The sequence below is a fragment of the Odocoileus virginianus genome, chromosome X (genome assembly GCF_023699985.2).
Source record: "Odocoileus virginianus isolate 20LAN1187 ecotype Illinois chromosome X, Ovbor_1.2, whole genome shotgun sequence".
NCBI lineage: Eukaryota > Metazoa > Chordata > Mammalia > Artiodactyla > Cervidae > Odocoileus > Odocoileus virginianus.
In genome coordinates, this window is record NC_069708.1 from 36,552,085 (window position 1) to 36,574,100 (window position 22,016).

At 40.7% G+C, this 22,016-nt stretch overlaps 1 pseudogene; it reads right to left on the reverse strand.

Moving 5' to 3' along the window:
- Nucleotides 1–266: 266 nt before the first annotated feature.
- Nucleotides 267–1,938, reverse strand: LOC139033146 (F-box/WD repeat-containing protein 7 pseudogene; annotated as a pseudogene).
- Nucleotides 1,939–22,016: the final 20,078 nt, after the last annotated feature.

Genomic DNA, 22,016 nt, shown 5'->3' on the forward strand with positions numbered 1-22,016 from the left:
CCAGAATCAGGGTCTTTTCAAATGAGTCAGTTATTTGCATCCAGTGGCCAAAGTATTGTAATTTCAGCTCAGCATCAGTCCTTCCAATGAATATTCAGCACTGATTTCCTTTAGGATGGATTGGTTGGATCTCCTTGCAGTCCCAGGGACTCTCAAGAGTCTTCTCTAACACCACAGTTCAAAAGCATCAATTCTTCAGTTCTCAGCTTTCTTTATAGTCTAGCTCTCACACCCATACATGACTACTGGAAAAACCAGAGCCTTGACTAGACGGACCTTTGTTGGCAATGTGATGTCTCTGGGCCCCACACCTTCAACATGAAGTCATATACTCCATTCAAAACCCTTCTGCCATCATATGGAACACAGCGGACTGCTGCTACATGACCCATCAACACATGTAAACACTGGCCTGTCTCAATATTCCAAACCCTAAGGGAGGCATTTCAAGAGCCATTAGCAACTCTTTTTTTCATGGAGATGCATACAATGCACAGTAGAAGTATGACTATAAGGTGTGTATACATCTCCCATGTCTGCATTCCATACTTTGAGAGTCCAATCTGTAGACCCACTAATGATGATATTTTCTTTCATATGTAATGACCATACCCCACCTCTGTGTCCCACTAATGTCCTCAGACATTTGCCTGTGACTACTTACCAAACTTTTAAAGTGTTGTCATCAGAACCACTAACTATTCACTTACCACAAAACCATAAGCATGTTATCACGTGATCATCATGTCCTTTCTGCACCTTAGGAGACTTGAGTTCTCCTCGCCTCCAGTTAGTATCAATTCTGCACTGTCTGATGTATGCACTTTTCCATGGACTATGAATGAAACTTGATTTTATTACTTTTCTTCTCTTGATGTGCAATGGTTCATCAGTACCCTTTTCTTTGCATTTTTCTCTCCAGAGAAGGTTGTCTTAAGCCAATATTCTCCAGTAAAGACAAGTCTGAGCTGCTTGTAGCAGGTCTTTAGGTTCCAGGAATCAAAGCACATAAAGTGCCAGCTCTTTAGGAAGCAAGGAAATGAAGTCTCATTGAAACTGGAATTCTATCACTTGCATTGTATATTTTACCTGGGTTGGTTCACAGCTATCAATAAGTTCATCTAAAGCGAGCAATTTCTCTGGTCCACTCCAGCTCTGAAACATTTTCAACCATTCCTGGGGGCCTATAGGTGGTTGCACAGATGTAATTCCATGTCGTTGTTGCCCTTGGCCGTTGGCTGCTCTCAGGTCTCCAAAAGTTGTTGGTGTCACTGAACATGGTACAAGCCCAGTGGTACTTGTATATCCTGAGACTTTGCATGGTTGCTTTCCCAAAGAAAAAAGGCAGATCTCAGAACCATGGTCCAACTTTCTTTTCAATTTTGTTGTCTTTGTATAGAACCGGGAGGAGAGTTGGTGAATAGGCAGGTCCACAATACTATTAGAGTTTGTGACACTGTTACTATGTGTATGTTCATCTTCCCTGCTGCTGTCATTAGACTGATAAAAATCATCACTCTCCTGGTCCATTTCTTCTTCCTCCGCATCCTCCTCCTCTTGTTCACCAGCATGTTCTTCCTCTTCCTCCTGTCCTTCCTGGTTTCTGGAGGAGTCCTCATCTACCAAAATAAACCAGTTGTTGTTTTCTTCCAACTGTCCTTGCTGAGAATCATTTTGGTGTCCAGGTCTAGGTTCTACTCCAATGACTTCACCATTCCTCACAGTGTGCTCTGCCTCTTGGTATCTGAGCTGCTGCTGCTGCTGCTGTTCCACCACATGATTCATCTGCTCCTCATCTGCCTGGCTTGAGGAAGGGTTTCCTCTCAGAGAGCCTCCAGTTTGTCGTCTTTTGCTGCCCACAGAGAACAGTTCCTGATTCATTTCCAAAAGCCAGCTTGCTACTTCTTGGACCTTGGCTAGGCTATCAGAAGATGCAAAGGTTTTCACAATCCTCTAGCCCACTTCTGGCAATTTATCCTAAGGAAGTATTCCAAATATTTGATAGTCTTTTATATATCTCACTGATGGTTGAGACTCCACTTTAGAGAAGAACCGGTGGCGCTGAGAAAGTGGTGCTTCCTGTCCTCCTTGGGGCTGAGGCGGCAGCGTGGCAGCTCCCGTGCATTACTGAGCAAGAAGCGGGGCTGGGATCACCAAGCCAGGCCACCCAAGTCTCTTCCGCAGAGGCGGCTGCGGCCCCCCTTACTTCCTCTTTTCCTCTTCCTAGGTCTCTTCAAGCTGGGTCTTCTGCCCTTCCCAGGACACTCTCCCTGACAGTCACGTTTGGGAGGCTCCAGATTTTTGTTTTATAACATTTCTTCTGAGTGGAGGCTGTGGCCTCCCCCCCCCACCCCTTCCCGTCCCTCTCCCCCCACCCACCCCGGCACCGCCACCCTCGGGGCTGGGGCAGGGAGGGGGCTCTAAGAACTCCTCCCTGAGTCAAACAGAAAAGCCAGAAGTCCAGAGACTGGCCGAGAAAGAAGACCCCCAAGGGGGCAGAGGGCAGGGGGGAGGGAAGGAAAGGACTGCGGCGCCGGTCCTGCTGTCCCAGCCATCCCAGACACCGCTTCACATCGGGGATCACCCCCCCCACCCCCAGCGGGGGGCGTTTGCCTGGCTTGGAGCCTCAGCTCCTACATTCTGGGGGCTAGATGTTAGGGCCACCTGCATAGCATCAGAAAGAATGAAACAACAAAAAAATGAGTTCCCTAAGGAGGTGAAAGACCTATACTCTGAACAGTATAGAAAATTGATGAAGGAATTTGAAGATTCTATAATGAAATGGAAAGACATCCAATGTTCTTGGAATGGAAGGATTCATGTTTTTAAAGTGTTCATACTACCCGAAGTAATCTACTGATTTAATGGAAGCCCTATCAAAATATCCATGACATTTTTCACAGAAGTATAACAAATAATCCTAAAATTCAGATGGAACTACAAAAGACACAGAACTGCAAAATGAACTTGAGAAAAGGGGAGAAAGTTGGAGTTATAACCCTCCTGGACTGCAGAATATAAAACAAATCTCTAGTAATCAAAAAAAGCACGGTAAAAAAAAAAAAAAGCATCGTACAAAAAAAGCATGGCACAAAAGCAAATGTATAGATCAGTTGAACAGACTACAGAGCCCAGAAGTACCCATGTACCAATGGTCAACTAATCCATGGCAAAGTAGGCAAGAATATATAATATATAATGGAAAAAGTGTCCCTGTGGTGTTAAAACAACAACCACCTGGACATCGGGGCGAGAGAGACAGCGAGCTGAGCGGCGGCGTGGTGGGGGATCCGGCTGGCTCCTCTCGGTGCCTTCCCTGCTCCCGGCTCCCGCATCTGTCACTGTGGCTGGGACCCCCTCCCTCCACCTTGGGAGTCCCTCGCCCCACACCCTGGCAGGAACAGAAGCTCTGTCCCCTCCTCAGCGTCCTCTCACCTCGGAGCAGCTGACTAGTCCCGGCCCAAGGTAGCCACTTCCCTGCCCTCTAGCCACAGGATCTGGCTCAGTCACCGGGAAGGTGAGGGGGGGAGGGGAGGGGTGGCCACAGCTCTCGCTGACCCAGGTTAGAGCAGAGGTCTTGGCGGCGGCCAGTGCACGGGCGCTGGGTCTCTCACATGTTCCTTGGCTCTCGCTCTCCACAGCAGCGGCAGTAGCCTCCGGAGCTCAGCTTGGTGTCTCCCTCGCTCCGATGTCCAGGTTTTTTTAACACCACGTGTTGAAGGACACTCTTTTTTCCATTTTATATTCTTGCCTATTTTGTCATGGATTAGTTGACCATTGGTGCATGGGTACTTCTGGGCTCTGCATTCTGTTCAATTTGCTGGAGGCTTTAGGGTTCTCTATACAAAGTATTATGTCATCTCCTAATAGTTAAGAGTTTTGGCTTCCAATTTGGATTCATTTTATTTCTTTCTCTTGTCTGATTGCTGTGGCTATTACTTACAATGCTATTTTAAAGAGTGTTTGCAAGAGTTTTACTTTTGTTTCACATTCGAAAAATTCATTAACAGAAGCTGGGCAGGTTGATGCAGACCGGTGGAGATGGGGCAGTCTGGCCTCTCCTCATATCACCTGGGAAGGCCCAGTCAGCTGGCCACCATGCCCTTTCCACAGCCCTGGCCTAGGAGCCTGGCTCCACATCCTGACAACGGGGAGCATCAATGTGGCCCACTGTTCAAAGCACTCCTGGCATTCTGCGTCAAGGCAGTGGCAGTGGTGGAGGTGGAGGCTGGCCAGGAACAAGCCACACTGCCACTGGAGAGGAGCCTGGTGCAGCCAAAAAAATAAATAAATGAATCATTACCAAAAGAAACCACTTGTTACACACAATAAACAATTTCAAAATTTAGTAGATGATTTGTTGACTTAATTTCAATATATGATCATTAAAGGAAGAGGAATAGAAACAATAGAAAAGAGTTAACAGTACATATATCACCAAATTGGGCCAATCAACATCCAGATTAACAGCAATCTGGAGTCCCAATTGGGAAAACGTCCCAGGCTATGTGTCTACTACACAGATGAAACTTCAAATTGCATTTCCAGGGGTTCCCACTTATAATCTCAGGTCACAAATTGATATCATTATCAGTTTTCAGGCAAAGATGCAGCTCCAGTTTTACTTTAATCTTGTTACAATGTTGTTTGCCTTATCTTGTGAGTCATAGGATTTTATTAAGCCCTGAGTAGTGGGCCAGACCTCTATGGGCTCAAGAACTCCAAGACACACTCCTTATCTTATCTAAAGTGTTCCTTGCCTTGCTGTGCTTACAGGAGGCATGGGATCCTGGCAATGTCCAGGCAGGTCAGAAGAAAGGTCTGAGGCCCGCTCTCCTGCTTCTGAAATCTGAACAAGACTACCTCCATTTTAATTTCCCTAGAAGTGTTTAGAGTGGGTGTTTTTGTTTTGTTCTTGAATCTAGTGGGAAGTATTGCATCTTTTCATTGTTGAATATGATGTTGTCTTTCAGTTTATCATAAATGACTTTTATTATGTTGAGATATCTCCTCTCTACACGCTTCAATGAGCATTTTTTATCATAAATGTATGTTAAATTTTGTCCAGTGCGTTTACTGTGTCTTTTGAGATGATAATGTGATTTTTATTCTACCTTTTGTTAATTTATTACATCACACTTGTTGATTTGCTTTTAAAATGTCACACTATTTTTGTAACCCTGGAATGAATCCAGTTTGATCAAAGTGTTTGACCTTATTTTATATATTGGCGGATTTGGTTTGCTAGCACTTTCTTGAAAATATTTGCATCTATTTTTATCAGAGATATTGGCTTCTCATTTTCTTTTCTACAGTATCTTTGGTTTTGTGTCAGGATAATGCCTTGTAGAATTAATTTGGAATATTCCTCCTCTTAAATTTTTTGTAATAGCTTCAGAAGGATAGGCATTAGTTTTCTGTATATCTGGTAGAAATCCACTGTAAAACCACCTGGTCTTAGACTTGTGTTTGCTAGAAGTCTATATGAAAATATTAAAATAAATTGATTTTAAAATGTAGATATATATGAAATGAATTTCATATGGACTGTTCCCAGGGGATCAATTGGTAAAGAACCCACCTGCCAATGCAGGAGATGCAAGAGACATGGGTTCAATCCCTGGGTTAAGAAAAATTTCCTGAAGCAGAATATGGCAACCCATTCTAGCATTCTTGCCTGGAAAATTCCATGGACAAAGGAGCCTGGTGGGCTACAGTCCATGGGGTCGCAGAGAGTCAGACATGACTGAGTGCACACTCACACACAGACCTATATATGAAAGGTAAGGCAATACTATTTAGGAGAAAATATGAAATATCATGATATGAAGTAGGTAAAGATTTCTTAAACAGCAAAAACTATTGCTGGCAGTAAGTTTCAAAACTTGGCAAATGTGACTACATTAAGATTAATAATTTCTTCCATCATATGCTACATAAAGTGAGTGGAAGAGTAAGCCACAGGCAGCAAGAAGATGCTTTCTATTTTAGTAATGAAAAAGGATTGGATCTAGACTACATAGAGAGATCCTACAAATCTATAAGAAAAAAATGAAACCCCTACAATAAAGATGTGCAAAATACTTGAATATGCGCCTCACAAAAGAAGATATTCAAATTCCCAATAAACAAAATAGACAGGTGACCAAACACAATGATCATCAGGAAAATGCAATTAAAATTATTTAAATAACATTGTGTTTATGGATCTTCTTGCTGGACATATTTATTTAGGTCATCAATAATTTTTTTTTAACTACAGTCAGTTGAAGCAATTGTTTTCTCTGTGTGGTTGTGCCATAGTTATTATAAAGATTTTTTGTTTGTTTTATTTGTAAAGATGTCATTATAGTTAAGTGACATAGCAGATCTGTCAGGGTGTGACTAAGATGATGGAGAAGTGAAAAGAGATTGCTGTGTGTAGTAGATATATATAATATGCAGTTAAGATTATTTGCCACATTTAATTTGCAATTTCTACGGATTGCTTTTTAAATTTTATTTTTAATTATGTAAAAATTTTGTATTGTTGCAAAATAAAATTGATGCAACATAGTTCATTCCAAAATCTCATTTCTACCCCTCTATATTGCACACTATTGTCTCTCTCCCATGGATAAATGCTTGTATTAGCTTTTTGTTTACTCTTTAATTGTTACATATTGAAAACATGAACTGATATTTATACCCCCTGTATTTACAGAAGGCAGTATATAACTAAACTCTAATCTCACATTTTTTCACTTAACAATATATCCTGAAGATAGTTCCAGGAAAAATACAGATGTTTTCCTCACTTCTTTTGCATTTATTTGGTAGTCCACTATGTGGATGTTCTTTATTTACTTCTACATTCCCCTTGTGCTTCATAACAATAGACAACTTTATGTGTGAAAGTACTTTCAAATTTTTATGTATATTTTTGATATATTTTAGAAATGGAATTAGTAGTTCAAATATTAAACATGGGCTTCTACTTCCTCATAATAAAGTAGCAAGAGTGAGTTTCCCTCCCACCTTGAAAGTGAGTGTTGTCACCCAGTTATGTCTGACTCTTGCAATCCCATGGACTGTAGCCCACCAGGCTTCTCTGTCCATGGAATTCCCCAGGCAAGAACACTGGAGAGGATAGCCATTCCCTTCTCCAGAGGAGATTGGGCTTCTCACTTTAAACAACTTAAAAAAATAGACAGGGGAGTGGCATCACCAAGATGGCAACATAGGTTGTTCCCGACTTTGTTCTCCTTCACAAGAAGGACTAACACATTTTCTAGAAAGACACACCAATAAATGAACCTCAGAATATGAACGTGAGGCTAAAGCACCACAGAGACTGAGACAGACTACATTAGAAGGGCTAAGAGAAGCAGTTACAAACTGACTACCTTCCCCATCCACTAGGCGAACAGAGACAACATGGAGAGTTCTCCCCTGAATCACAGATTACTCAAAGGAGAAGAGAACATGAATGGGACAACAAGAATCCCCCCATCATTGTAGGTTGCTCTGTGGGAGTCATTACTCTAACCCTGTGAAGATTGCAAGTGAACAATGATAATAAAAAAGAAAATTTACAGGCAAATATTACTGATGAGCATAGATGCAAAAATCCTCAACAAAACACTACAAAACAAATTCAATAATACATTCAAAGGATCATACACCATAATCATGAGAGATTTATTCCAGGGATGCAAAGATTTTTCAGTATTTGCAAACCAATCAATTTGATATACCACATCAACAAATTGAAGAATAAAAATCGTATGAACATCTCAATAGATGCAGGAAAACTTCTGACAAAATTCAACACACATTTATGATAAAACAAAAATAGACCCTCCAGAAAGTGGGCATAGAGAGCAAATACCTAAACATAATAATAATTATCTACAGCTAACATGCTCAAGGGTGAAAAGCAGAAAGTATTTACTCTAAAATTAGGAACAAGACAAGAATATCTGATCTCACCACTTTTATTCAACATAATTTTGGAAGTCCTAGCCTCAACAATCAGAGAAGAAAAAGAAATAAAATAATCTAAATTGGAAAAGAAGAAGGGTAACTGTCACTGTTTGTAGATGTTATAATATTATACATGGAAGATCATAAAGATCCTATCAGAAAACTGCTAGAGTTCATCAATGAATTGGGCAAAGTTACAGGATACAAAAAATAGAGAAATCTTTTGTATTTCTATACACTATCAATGAAAAATTAGAAAGAGAAATTTAAAAAACAATTCCGTTTTACATAGCCTCAAAAAGAATAAAATAACTAGAAATAAACCAACCTTAGGAGACAAAAAAAAAAAAAAAACCTGTACTCTGAAAGTTATAAGATGCTGATTAAAAAAATCAAAGATGACACAAAAATTGGAACGAGGTACCATATTCTTGGGCTTCCATGATGGCTCAGTGGTAAAGAATTCACCTGCAATGGGGAAGCCACAGGAGACATGGGTTCGATCCCTGGGTCTGGAAAATCCCTTGGAAGAGGGCGTGGCAACCTCTTCCAATATACTTACCTGGAAAACCCTGATAGACAGAGGAGCCTGGCAGGCTACAGTCCACTGGGTCATAGTCAGACACGACTGAAGTGACTTAGCACGCACGCATGCACCATGCTCTTGATCGAAGAATCAATATTGTCAAAATGAGTATACTACAGAAAGCAATCTACAGAGTCAATACAATCCCTACCAAATTACCAAAGGCATTTTTCACAGAATTAAAACCAAAAAGGAATGTCCAAACTACAAGACAATTGCACTCATTTCACATGCTGGTAAGGTTATGGTCAAAATCCTTCAAGCTGGCTTCAGCAGTCTATGAACCAAGAACTTCCAGATGTACAAGCTTGGTTTAGGAAAGGCAGAGGAAACAGAGAGCAAATTTCAAACATTTGATGGATCATAGAGAAAGCAATGGAATTTCAGGAAAAAATCTACATATGCTTCATTGACTATGCTAAAGCCTTAGACTGTGTAGATCACAACAAATTGTGAAAAATTCTCAAATAGATGGGAATACCAGACCACCTAACTTGTCTCTTGAGAATGTTGTATGTGGGTCAAGAAGCAACAGTTAGAATTGTACATGGAACAATTAACTGGTTCAAAATTGGGACAGGAGTATGACAAGGCTGTATGTTATCACCCTTCTTTTTTTTAACTTATATGCAGAACATATCATGTGAAGTGCTGGGCTGAATGAATCACAAGCTGGAATCAAGATTGCCAGGAGAAATATCAACAACCTCAGAAATATCAACAACCTAGGAGTTGGAAAATTCAATCTCCATGACTTCAGATGATACCACTCTAATAACAGAAAGTGAGGAGGAATTAAGGAACCTCTTGATGAGGGTAAAAAAGGGGGAAAATGACATTAAAACTCAACATTCAAAAAACTAAGATTATGACATCCAGTCTCATTACTTCAGGACAAATAAAAGGAGAAAAAGTGGAAGCAGTGATAGATTTTATTTTCTTGGACTCCAAAGTCACTGCAGATGGTGATTGCAACTTTGAAATTAAAAGATGCTTGCTCCTTTTAAGAAAAGCTATGACAAACCTAGGCAGTATATTAAAAAGCGGAGAAATCACTTTGCCAACAAAGATCCATACAGTCAAAGCTATGGTTTTTCCAGTAGTCATGTATGGATGTGAGAGTTGGACCATAACAAAAGGCTGAGCACCAAAGAATTGATGCCTTTGAATTGTGGTGCTGGAGAAGACCCTTGAGAGTCCCTTGGAGAGCAAAGACATCAAACCAGTAAATTCTAAAGGAATTCAGTGCTGAATATTCATTGGAAGGACTGATAAGGAAGCTAAAGCTCCAATAATTTGGCCACTTGATGTGAAGAGCCAATTTGTTAGAAAAGACCCTGATTCTGGGAAAGATTGAAGGCAAAAGGAGAAGGGAGTGGCAGAGGATAAAGTGATTAGATAGCAACATTGACTCAATGAACATGAAATTGAGCAAACTCTGGCAGATAGTGAAGGACAGTGGAGTTTGTTGCATTGCAGCCCACGGAATCATAACAAATTGGACATGATTTAGTGACTGAACAACAACAACAAAAAAAATCTTTAAAGTATAAGCATGAATGGAAACACAAGAGATCTTGAATAGTCAAAGAAATCTTGGGAAAGAAAAATGGAGCTGGAGGAATCAGGCTCCTTGACTTCAGATTATACTACACCGCAAAGCTAGCATCATCAAAGCAGTATGGTACAGGCAGAAAAACAGAAATATAGATCAATGGAAAGTGATCACAAATCCAGAGATAAACCCACACACTTATGGCCAAGTAATGTCTGACAAAGGATGCAAGACTCTACAATGGAGTAAAGATGGTCTCTTCAACATCTTGTGCTGGGAAAACTGAACAGCTACATTTTAAAAAATGAAATTAGTACATTTTTAAAAACCATTCATACGAATAAAATCAAAGTGGATTAAAGACCTAAATATAAGACTGAATATTTAAAACTCTTAGGGAAAAACTTAGGCAGAACACACACTGATGTAAGTCACAACAATATCTTTTTCAGTCTGTCTCCTAGAGTGCAGAAAATAAAAATAAAAATAAATAAGTAGGAGCTAATTAAATCAAAAGCTTTTGCACAGCAAGGGAAACCATGAAGAAAATGAAAAGATGATCCACAGAATGGGAGAAAATATTTGCAAATGACATGACTGACAAGAGATTATTCTTCAATTTACAAATTATTCGTGTACTCAATATAAAAAATAAATAAAAAAAAAAAACAGGCAGAAGATCTAAATAGACATTTCTCCACAGAAGACATACAGATACAAAACAAACAAACACACACACACACGAAAGGTGCTCAGTTCAATCCAATTCAGTTCCTCAGTCATGTATGACTTTGCAACCCCATGGACTGCAGCACGCCAGGCTTCCTAGTTCCTCACCAACTCCCAGAGCTTGCTCAAACTCATGTCCATCGAGTCAGTGATTCCATCCAACCATCTCATCCTCTGTTGTCTCCTTCTCCTCCCACCTTCAATCTTTCCCAGCATCAGGGTCTTTTCAAATGAGTCAGCTCTTCACATCAGGTGGCAAAAGTATTGGAGCTTCAGCTTCAGCAACAGTCCTTCCAATGAATATTCAGCATCGATTTCCTTTAGGATGGACTGGTTGGATCTCCTTTCAGTCCAAGGGACTCTCAAGAGTCCTCTCCAACACCACACTCCAAAAGCATCAATTATTTGGCACTCAGCTTTCTTTATGGTCCAAAAATCACATCCATACATGACTACTGCAAATACCATAGCTTTGACTAGACAGACCTTCGTTGGCAAAGTGATATCTCTGCTTTTTAATATGCTGTCTAGTTTGGCCATAGCTTTTCTTCCATGGAGCAATGTCTTTTAATTTCATGACTACAAGGTGGCAGAGTAGAAGGACCTGTGCTCATCTTCTCCTGTGAGAACTCTCAAATTACAACTGGCTGCTGAACAACCATCAACAGGAGAATTTTGGATCCCACCAAAAAATATCCCCCACACCCAAGGGTAAAGGAGAAGCCCCAGCAAGGGTAGGAGGGGCAAAATTTCATTTAAATCAAACTCCATACCCACCAGAGACATTCAGAGGGCTCAAACAAAACCTTGTATGCACCAGGAGACCCCACAGAGACTGAGCCAGGCTTGCCTTTGAGTGTTTGAATGTCTCCTGTGAAGGTATGGGTCAGCAGTGGCCTGCTGCAGGGGCAGGGGCTCTGGGTGCAGCAGACCTCAGTATGGCAAAAGCCCTCTTGGGGGAAGTCACCATTAACCCCACCACATAGCCACCAGAACTTACACAGGACTGGGAAAACAGATACTTGGATGGCAGAAACAAAACCTTGTGCCCACCAGGACCCAGGAGAAAGGAGCAGTGACCCTACAAGAGACTGACCCAGACTTGCCCGTGAGTGTCCAGGAGTCTCTGGCAGAGGCGTGGGTCGGTGGTGGCCTGCTGCAGGGTCGGGGGCACTGATTGTGGCAGTGGGTGCAAGGGACCTTTTGAAGGAGATTGCCGTTATCTTCATTACCTCCACCATAGTTTGGCCTCAGGTAAACAACAGGGAGGGAACACAATCTTGCCCATCAACAGAAAATTGATTTACTGAGCATGGCTCTGCCCATCAGAACAAGACCCATTTTCCCCCACAGTCTGTCTCTCCCATCAGGAAGCTTCCATAAGCCTCTCATCCCTATTCATCAGAGGGAAGACAGAATGAAAACCACAATCACAGAAAACTAATCAAACTGATCACATGGACCACAGCTTTATCTAACTCAATGAAACTATAAGCCATGCTGTGTAGGGCCACCCAAAAAGGACGGGTCATGTTAGAGAGTTCTGACAAAACGTGGTCCACTGGAGAAGGGAACGGCAAACCGCTTCAGTATTCTTGCTTTGAGAGCCCCACGGAAGGTGCTCATATGACTAATTATTAGAGAAATGAAAATCAAAACTACACTGAGATATCATCTCACTCCAGTCAAATAACCATCATCAAAATGTATACAAACAATAAATGCTGGGAAAGGATTTGGGGACAAGGGAACCCTCCTATACTGTTGGTGGAAATGAAAATCATTGCAGTCACTATGGAAAACAGTATGGAGTTTCCTTAAGAAAACTAAAAATAGTCTATCATGTCATTCAGCAATCCCACTCCTGGGCATATATCTGGAGAAAACCATGGTTCAAGAGGATACATGCACCCAAATGTTCATTGCAACACTATTTACATTAGTCAAGACATGGAAGCAAACTAAATGTCCATCGACAGATAGATAAAGTATATGTGGTACTTGTATAAAATTGATTATTATTCAGCCATGAAAATTAATGAAATAATGCCATTTAGAGCCACGTAGATGGACCTGGTGATTATCATGCTAAGTGAAATGTCAGATAGAAAAATACAAATATTATATGATATTTCTTATCATGTAAGCAATATCACATAAGACTCTGATTTATCAGAATCTAAAAATATATGATAAAAATGAACTTATTTACAAAACATAAACAGACTTAAAGGCTTTTGAATGAAATTATGGTTGCATGCATGCTAAGTTGCTTCAGGCAAGCATAACTCCTTGGGACCCACCCTATGGACTATAGCCCACAAGTTTCCTCTGTTCATGGGATTCTCCAGGCAAGAACATTGGAGTGGGTTACCATGCCCCACTCCAGGGAACATTCACAACCCAGGGATTGAAACTGTGTCTCTTATATCTCATGCACTGGCAGGTGGGTTCTTTACCACTATTGCCACCTGGGAAGCCCTGAAATTATGGCCACCAAAGTTTAACTGTCATGGAGAGGGATACAGTGAGAGTTTTGCATTGATATGTACACACTTCAATATTTAAAAGATACACAAAAAAAGACCTACTGTCTAGCACAGGGATCTCTGCTCAATATTCTTTAAAAGCCTAAATGAGAACAAAATCTGAAAAAAAGAATAGATGCAAATATATACAAAACTGAAACACTTTTGCTCTAAAGCAGAAATTCAGTCAGTTCAGTTCAGTAGCTCAGTCGTGTTCGACTCTTTGCGACCCCATGAATTGCAGCACGCCAGGCTCCCTGTCCATCACAAACTCCCGGAGTTTACTCAAACTCACGCCCATCAAGTAGGTTATGCCATCCAGCCATCTCATCCGTTGTTGTCCCCTTCTCCTCCTGCCCCCAATCCCTCCCAGCATCAGGGTCTTTTCCGATGAGTCAACTCTTCGCATAAGGTGGCCAAAGTATTGGAGTTTCAGCTTCAGCGTCATTCCTTCCAATGAACACCCAGGACTGATCTCCATTAGGATGGACTGGTTGGATCTCCTTGCAGTCCAAGGGACTCTCAAGAGTCTTCTCCAACACCACAGTTCAAAAGCATCAATTGTTTGGTGCTCAGCTTTCTTCACAGTCCAACTATCACATCCATACATGACCACTGGAAAAATCATGGCCTTGACCAGACAGACCTATGTTGGCAAAGTAATGTCTCTGCTTTTTAATATACACTCTAGGGTGGTCATGACTTTCCTTCCAAGGAGTGTCTTTTAATTTCATGGTTGCAGTCACCATCTGCAGTGATTTTGGAGCCCAAAAACAGAAAGCCTGACACTGTTTCCACTGTCTCCCCATATATTCCCCATGAGGTGATGGGACCAGATGCCATGATCTTAGTTTTCTGAATGTTGAGCTTTAAGCCAACTTTTTTGCTCTCCTCTTTCGCTTTCATCAAGAGACTTTTTAGTTCCTCTTCACTTTCTGCCATAAGGGTGGTTTCATCTGCATATCTGAGGTTATTGATATTTCTCCCAGCAATCTTGATTCCAGCTTGTGCTTCTTCCAGTCCAGCGTTTCTCATGATGTATTCTGCATATAAGTTAAATAAGCAGGGTGACAATATACAGCCTTGACGTACTCCTTTTCCTATTTGGAACCAGACTGTCGTTCCATGTCCAGTTCTAACTGTTGCTTCCTGACCTGGATACAGGTTTCTCAAGAGGCAGGTCAGGCGGTCTGGTATTCCCATCTCCTTCAGAATTTTCCACAGTTTATTGTGATCCACACAGTCAAAGGCTTTCACTTAGTCAATAAAGCAGAAACAGATGTTTTTCTGGAACTCTCGATTTTTCGATGATCCAGCAGATATTGCCAATTTGATCTCTGGTTCCTCGGCCTTTTCTAAAACCAGCTTGAACATCTGGAATTTCACAGTTCACCTACTGTTGAAGCCTGGCTTGGAGAATTTTGAGCATTACTTTACTAGCTTGTAAGATGAGTGCAACTGTGCAGTAGTTTGAGCATTCTTTGGGATTGCCTTTCTTAGGGATTGGAATGAAAACGGACCTTTTTCAGTCCTGTGGCCACTGCTGAGTTTTCCAAATTTGCTGGCATATTGAGTGCAGCACTTTCACAGCATCATCTTTCAGGATTTGAAATAGCTCAACTGGAATTCCATCACATCCACTAGCTTTGTTCATAGTGATGTTTTCTAAGGCCTACTTGACTTCACATTCCAGGATGTCTGGCTCTAGGTGAGTGATCACACCATTGTGATTATCTGGGTCATGAACATCTTTCTTATACAGTTCTGTGTATTCTTGCCACGTCTTCTTAATATTTTCTGCTTCTTTTAGGTCCATACCATTTCTGTTCTGTATTGAGCCCATTTTTGCATGAAATGTTCCCTTGGTATCTCTAATTTTCTTGAAGATAACTCTGGTCTTTCCCATTCTGTTGTTTTCCTCTACTTCTTTGCATTGATCACTGAGGAAGGCTTTCTTATCTCTCCTGGCTATTCTTTGGAACTCTGCATTCAAATGGTAATATCTTTCCTTTTCTCCTTTGCTTTTTGCTTATCTTCGTTTCACAGCTCTTTGTAAGGCCTCCTCAGATAACCAATTTGCCTTTCTGCATTTCTTTTCCATGGGGATGGTCTTGATCCCTGTCTCCTGCATAATGTCATGAACCTCTATCCGTAGTTCATTAGGCTCTCTGTCTATCAGATCTATTCCCTTAAATATCTTTCTCACTTCCACTGTATATTCATAAGGGATTTTATGTAGGTCATACCTCAATGATCTAAGTGTTTATCCCTACTCTCTTCAGTTTAAGTCTAAATTTGGCAATAAGGAGTTCATCATCTGAGTCAGAGTCATCTCCCGGTCTTGTTTTTGCTGACTATACAGAGCTTCTCCATCTTTGGCTGCAATGAATATAATCAATCTGACTTTGGTGTTGACCATCTGGTGATGTCCATGTGTAGAGTCTTCTCTTGTGTTGTTGGAAGAGGGTGTTTACTCACAATATTATTAATCAACTATTCTCCAATATAAAATACTTTTATCAGAATAGCAACATTACAAATGATAACACAGAAATACAAAGAATCATAAAAGACTACTAGGAACAATTATATACCAATGAAGTGGGCTAAGTAGGAGAAATGGAAAAATTCTTAGAAATATGCAAGACTGAATCAGGAAGAGATAGAAAATCTGAATAAACTGATTACTGGAAATGAGGTTGTATCAGTAATCAGAAATTTTCTAATGAAGTAAAACTGAAGACCAGATAGCTTTACTGGTAAATTGTACCAAACATTTAAACAAGAATTATACCATGAGTGCATGCATGCTGAGTTACATCAGTCACGTCTGACTCTTTGAAACCCTATGGACTATAGCCCACCAGTATCCTCTGTCCTCGGAATTCTCCAGGCAAGAATCCTGGATTGGGTTGCCATGCCCTCCTCCAGGGGACTGTCTCAACCCAGAGATTGAACCCTCATCTCTTATGTCTCCTGCACTGGCAGGTGGTTCTTTATCACTAGCATCACCTGGGAAGCCCTGAGAATTATACCAATCCTTCTCAAACTCTTCCAAAAGATAGAAAAGGAGGAGGCACTTTCAAACTCATTTTAAGAGTTTTATTACAATTATTGTTTTTTATTATTGTGATGCCAAGACTTAATAAGGAAACTTGTAGTAAAGAAAATTATAGGGCAATATTCTTAATTAATATAGATATAAAAATTGTCAATAAATTACTAGAAAACTAAATATCAGATTGGAAAAGAATAAAAATGATCTCCATATGTTGAAAAAAAGGGTTTAAAGTCTTGAAGACTGAAGAGAAATCTTCTAGACAATCAATGAATTCACTAATGTTTCTCGATGTGAAATTAAGTTACAAAAATCAGTGACATTTCAATACACTAGTGACAAATTTTCTGCCTATGAGTGTACCCACAGTAGTAAGCTGAAGGAACAATGCAGGCAACATAGAGGGCAACCTGAGAACATACAACCCTGGTGAAAGGTGGGCAGTGAGCTGTTGTGCCTCATAGAACATTTACCGCATAAGATCATTTCTCAAGAATTGGGAAATGTAACCAGTGTAGCAAATAAATATAAATTAAAAACAGCAAATTAAGCAAAATGTGGCAACAGAGGAATAGCTCCCAAGTGAAGGACCAAGATTAAATCCTAGAAGAATTTGACGTGGAGATAAGCAAACTGCCTGATAGAGTTCTAGGTAATGTACATATAGATACTGAAATGACTTGGGAGAAGAATGGATTAACAGAGTGAAAAGTTAGAAGTTTTTAACATAGAGTTAGAGCCTATAAAGAACAAAGCAACAATAAAAAAAATAAAATAAATTAAATAAATACACAAGGAGTCAACAATATATTTGATGAAACAGGGGAACCTATCAGCTAACTTGTAAAATAATGTAGTAGAAATCACTCTGTGTGTGATAGAGAAATAAAATATATGAACAGAGAAATCACAGGCACAGAAATTGAAGCTGTAATCAAAAATCAGCATCCATATCAAACTACGAATGATATTGTTCACAGAACTAGAACAAATAATTTCACAATTTGTATGGAAACACAAAAGACCCTGAATAGCTAAAGCAGTCATGAGAAAGAAGAATGGAACTTGAGGAATCAGTCTTCCAGACTTCAGACTATACTACAAAACTACAGTCATCAAGACAGTATGATACTGGTACAAAGACAGAAATATACATCATTGGAACAAAATAGAAAGTCCAGAGATAAATCCACACACATATGGACAACTTATCTTTGACAAAAGAGGCAAAAAGTACAATGGAGAAAAGACAGTCTCTTTAACAAGTGGTGTTGGGGAAACTGGTCAACTATGTGTAAAAGAATGAAACTTAGAACACTTTCTAACACCATAAACAAAAATAAACTCAAAATGTATTAAAGATCTAAATGCAAAACCAGAAACTATGAAACTCTTAGAGGACAATATAGGCAGAACACTCTCTGACATAAATCACAGCAAGATCCTCTATGATGCACCTCCAAGAGTAATAGAAATAAGAACAAAAATAGACAAATTGGACCTAATTAAACTTAAAAAACCTTTTGCACAACGAAGGAAACTATAAGTAAGGTGAAAAGACAACCCTCAGAATGGGAGAAAATAGTAGCAAGTGAAACAGCTGGAAAGAGTAAATCTCCAAAATATGCAAGCAGCTCATGCAGCTCAATACCAGAAAAAAATGAACAACCCAATCAAAAAGTGGGTGAAAGACCTAAACAGACATTTCTCAAAAAAAAATTACATATATATGGCTGATAAACAAATGGAAAGATGCTCAGCTTCACTCATTAGAAAAATGTAAATCAAAACCACAGTGAGGTATCATTCCACATCAGTCAGAATGGCCATCATCAAAAGTCCATGAACAATAAATGATGGAGAGGTTGTGGAGAAAAAGGAACCCTCTTACACTGTTGATGGGAATGCATACTGGTACAGCCACTATGGAAAACAGTGTGGAGATTCCTTAAGATCTAGGAATAGAACTGCCATATGACCCAGCAATCCGGTGCTGGGCATACACCCCAAAGAAACCAGAATTAAAGGAGAAATATGTACCCCAACATTCATTGCAGCACTATTTACAATAGCTAGGATATGGAAGAAACCTAAATGGCCATCAGCAGATGAATGGATAAGGAAGTTGTGGTACATATATACAATGGGATATTACTCAGCATTTGAGTCAGGTCTAATGAGGTGGATTAACCTGGAGCCTATCATACAGAGTGAAGTAAGTCAGAAAAAGAAAGATAAATACTATATGTTAACCCATTTAAATGAAATTTAGAAAAACGGTACCAACGATCCTATATGCAGGGCAGCAAAGGAGACATAGACGTAAAGAAACTTTTGGACTTAGTGGAAGAGGGCGAGGGTGGGATGATTTGAGAGAATAGCATTGAAACATGTACGTTATCATATGTAAAAGAGATGACCAGTGCAAGTTTGATGTATGAGGCAGGGCACCGAAAGCCAGTGCTCTGGGACAACCTGGAGGGATAGGGTGGGGAGGGTGGAGGGAGGGAGGTTCAGGGCGGGGGGAACACATGTTGGCCAATTCATGTTGATGTATGGCAAAAACCATCACAGTGTTGTAAAGTATTATCCAATCAAAATAAATAAATTGAAGTAAATAAATAAAATTAGGCATTATGAGAGACAAGATGGTGGAGGATTAGGTGAACATGGAGTAAATCTCTCTCCACGCATGCATCAAAAATACATCCTCAGATGCACAGGCTTTCGCAGAGTACCAACTGAGTGCTGGCAGGAGCCTCTGATCACCAAAAAACTCTGTATCAGTTCAGTTCAGTTCAGTTGCTCAGTAGTGTCCAACTCTTTGCAAGCCCATGAACCACAGCATACCAGGCCTCCCTGTCCATCACGAACTCCTGGAGTTTACCCAAACTCATGTCCATTGAGTCAGTGATGCCATCCAAACATCTCATCCTCTGTCATCCCCTTCTCCTCCTGCCCTCAGTCTTTCCCAACATCAGGGTCTTTTCCAATGAGTCAGCTCTTCACATCAGGTGGCCAAAGTATTGGAGTTTCAACTTCAACATCAGTCCTTCCAATGAACACCTGGAACTGATTTCCTTTAGGGTGGACTGATTGGATCTCCTTGCAGTCCAAGGGACTCTCAAGAGTCTTCTCCAACACTGCAGTTCAAAAACATCAATTCTTCTGCACTCAGCTTTCTTTATAGTCCAACTCTCACATCCATACATGACCACTGGAAAAACCATAGCCTTGACTAGAAGGACCTTTGTTGACAAAGTAATGTCTCTGCTTTTTAATATGCTATCTAGGTTGGTCATAACTTTCCTTTCAAGGAGTAAGGTTATTTTAATTTCATGGCTGCAATCACCATCTGCAGTGATTTTGGAGCCCAGAAAAATAAAGTCAGCCACTGTTTCCACTGTTTCCCCATCTATTTGCCATGAAGTGATGGGACCAGATGCCATGATCTTAGTTTTCTGAATGTGGAGCTTTAAGCCAACTTTTTCACTCTTCTTAACTTTCACCAAGAGGCTCTTTAGCTCTTCTTCACTTTCTGCCATAAGGATTAGTGTTAGGGTTAGATCCACTCAAAACTCAGTAGGATGAAAGAAGGAAGGGAAAAATAGGAGAGCAAGCAGGACTGGTCCTACACCTAGGCAGTGGGACAGCTGAAGTAGGGGTGAGATCCCCACATCAAGGGCAATCAGTTGGGACAGATGGGAAGCATTTGAGGCTGTCGGGGTGAAGCAACTGATCTGTGACAGTCTAAATGGAGTGAGAAATACACAGACTTCCATGTCGTGGCCCTACATACCCCTGACAGGGACGCAGGTTCACCAGAATATATAGTGGCTAGGAATTGGAATGGGACATTTGAGAGCAATCCCAGAGCAAAAACTGCTGTTGACTCTGGGGAAATGGCCTCAGGCCTGAGGGGGTGGGAAGGAGGAGATTGCTGTGGGGAATGCCTTTGAAAGAAAGCTGGACAGCCATGGGGGCAGGGCACTACTGCTCAGTCACGTTCAGGTAGTGGGGCCATCACTATAGTCACTCTGTCCCTACATGCCAGCACTGGCATGCTGACTAATAGAAAAAGACCCCAGCAAGGGTGACCCTTTGAAAGTCTGAAGTACAAAGCAATAGAAAAGGACCCCATCTAGAAGCCCCTTTGAAATGTGCCTTCTGCCAGAGGCTACAAAAGGATCCTAGTATCACCATATCTTGTGCACCTGTGACTGCTGCCTTCCCTGCATACCTGGTGCTACTGGGGTCCCTGCAATGTAAATATCTGTGCTACATCCATGCTCAGTCCTCACATGGGCAGAGCTGCCAGAGGGTAGGAAAGAACCTTAAAATCACCATATCTCTTGCACCCATGGCCCTTGGCTTCCCTGCACACCTGTCACTGGCAGGGTTCCAGTGATCCTAGCAGTCATGCTATCTACATGCCTGCTCCTCACTGGGGTAGAGCTGGGAAAGAATCCTAATAACATGATATCTCCTGTTTCTGTGGCTTCCTTGTGCACCAGGCACCGCCAGGGTCCCTGCAATCCAAGAAACTGCACCACCTCCATGCCTAGTCCTAACTGGCAGACTCAAGTCCTCCAGGACAGCCTCAGGAGCAAACTCCTATGGATAACCCCCATGGAAAGGTGGGTATAAATCTCTGTTGAGCTCCAGGGGTGCAGTGTGTAAGAAAGAGGATTGAAAACCTTTCCACCAGCTGTACAAGCTACAGATGAAATCCATGTGATTAACTAGAGTGTGGTTTTGGAATATGTGAAAGAACAATGAATGTTCTCAAAAAGAAAATGCTCTAGCTCTGAAAGCTATGGACATTGGAAGCGAGAACACACAGGAGTAGGGACATATTAGTCCATGCAGTCCCACAACAGGTCCAGAGACAGCCCTCCCCAATATTGGAGGGCCTCCTAGGGATGTGGAGGTGGTCTGGACTCCTAGGGAGATGGAGGTGGGCTGTAGCTCACAGCAGGGGAAAGAGACTGACAGCTGAGATCCAAGAAAAACATTTAAAATTATTCTTATATTTTGATTCTTTCTGTAGTTGGTTCTGGATATTTTCCCTCTTCTTTTTTTCTCTATTGCTGTGTTTGATTTATTATCTCTATTTAAGCTTTGTGGAATTTTTAAAAAATCATAATTTTAATTTATTTTACATATTTCTACTTTCACTTTGGCTTTCTATAGTTCTATAGAGTGTTCTTGGTTGTTATGTTGTTGTTCTTTCCTTGTTTTAGTTTGTTCTTTAATATATAGAGATCTTTTTATATACTTATATTTAGCTTTGCTTCTCTGTTTGTTTGTTTCCTTTTTCCAATATGTTTCCTTGCTTTCTTTTCTGTATTTCTCAGTTGACACTCTATTTTGGTCTTGCTTACTGTTTTGAGTTTTAGATAGTTTTGTTTCTAACTGGTTGATATTTTTTGGATTTCCTTTGCTCCCTGGGTAACTCTCTTATACATTTTTTTTTCTTTTTGGTCTGTTTTGGTTCTCTATATGTGTGTGTATGCTTGTGTGTCTCTGTTCCTTTGTTTTTGTCCCTATTTGTATGATTTTGCTTTTACCATTTGTCTGGTGTTCACTTTTTGT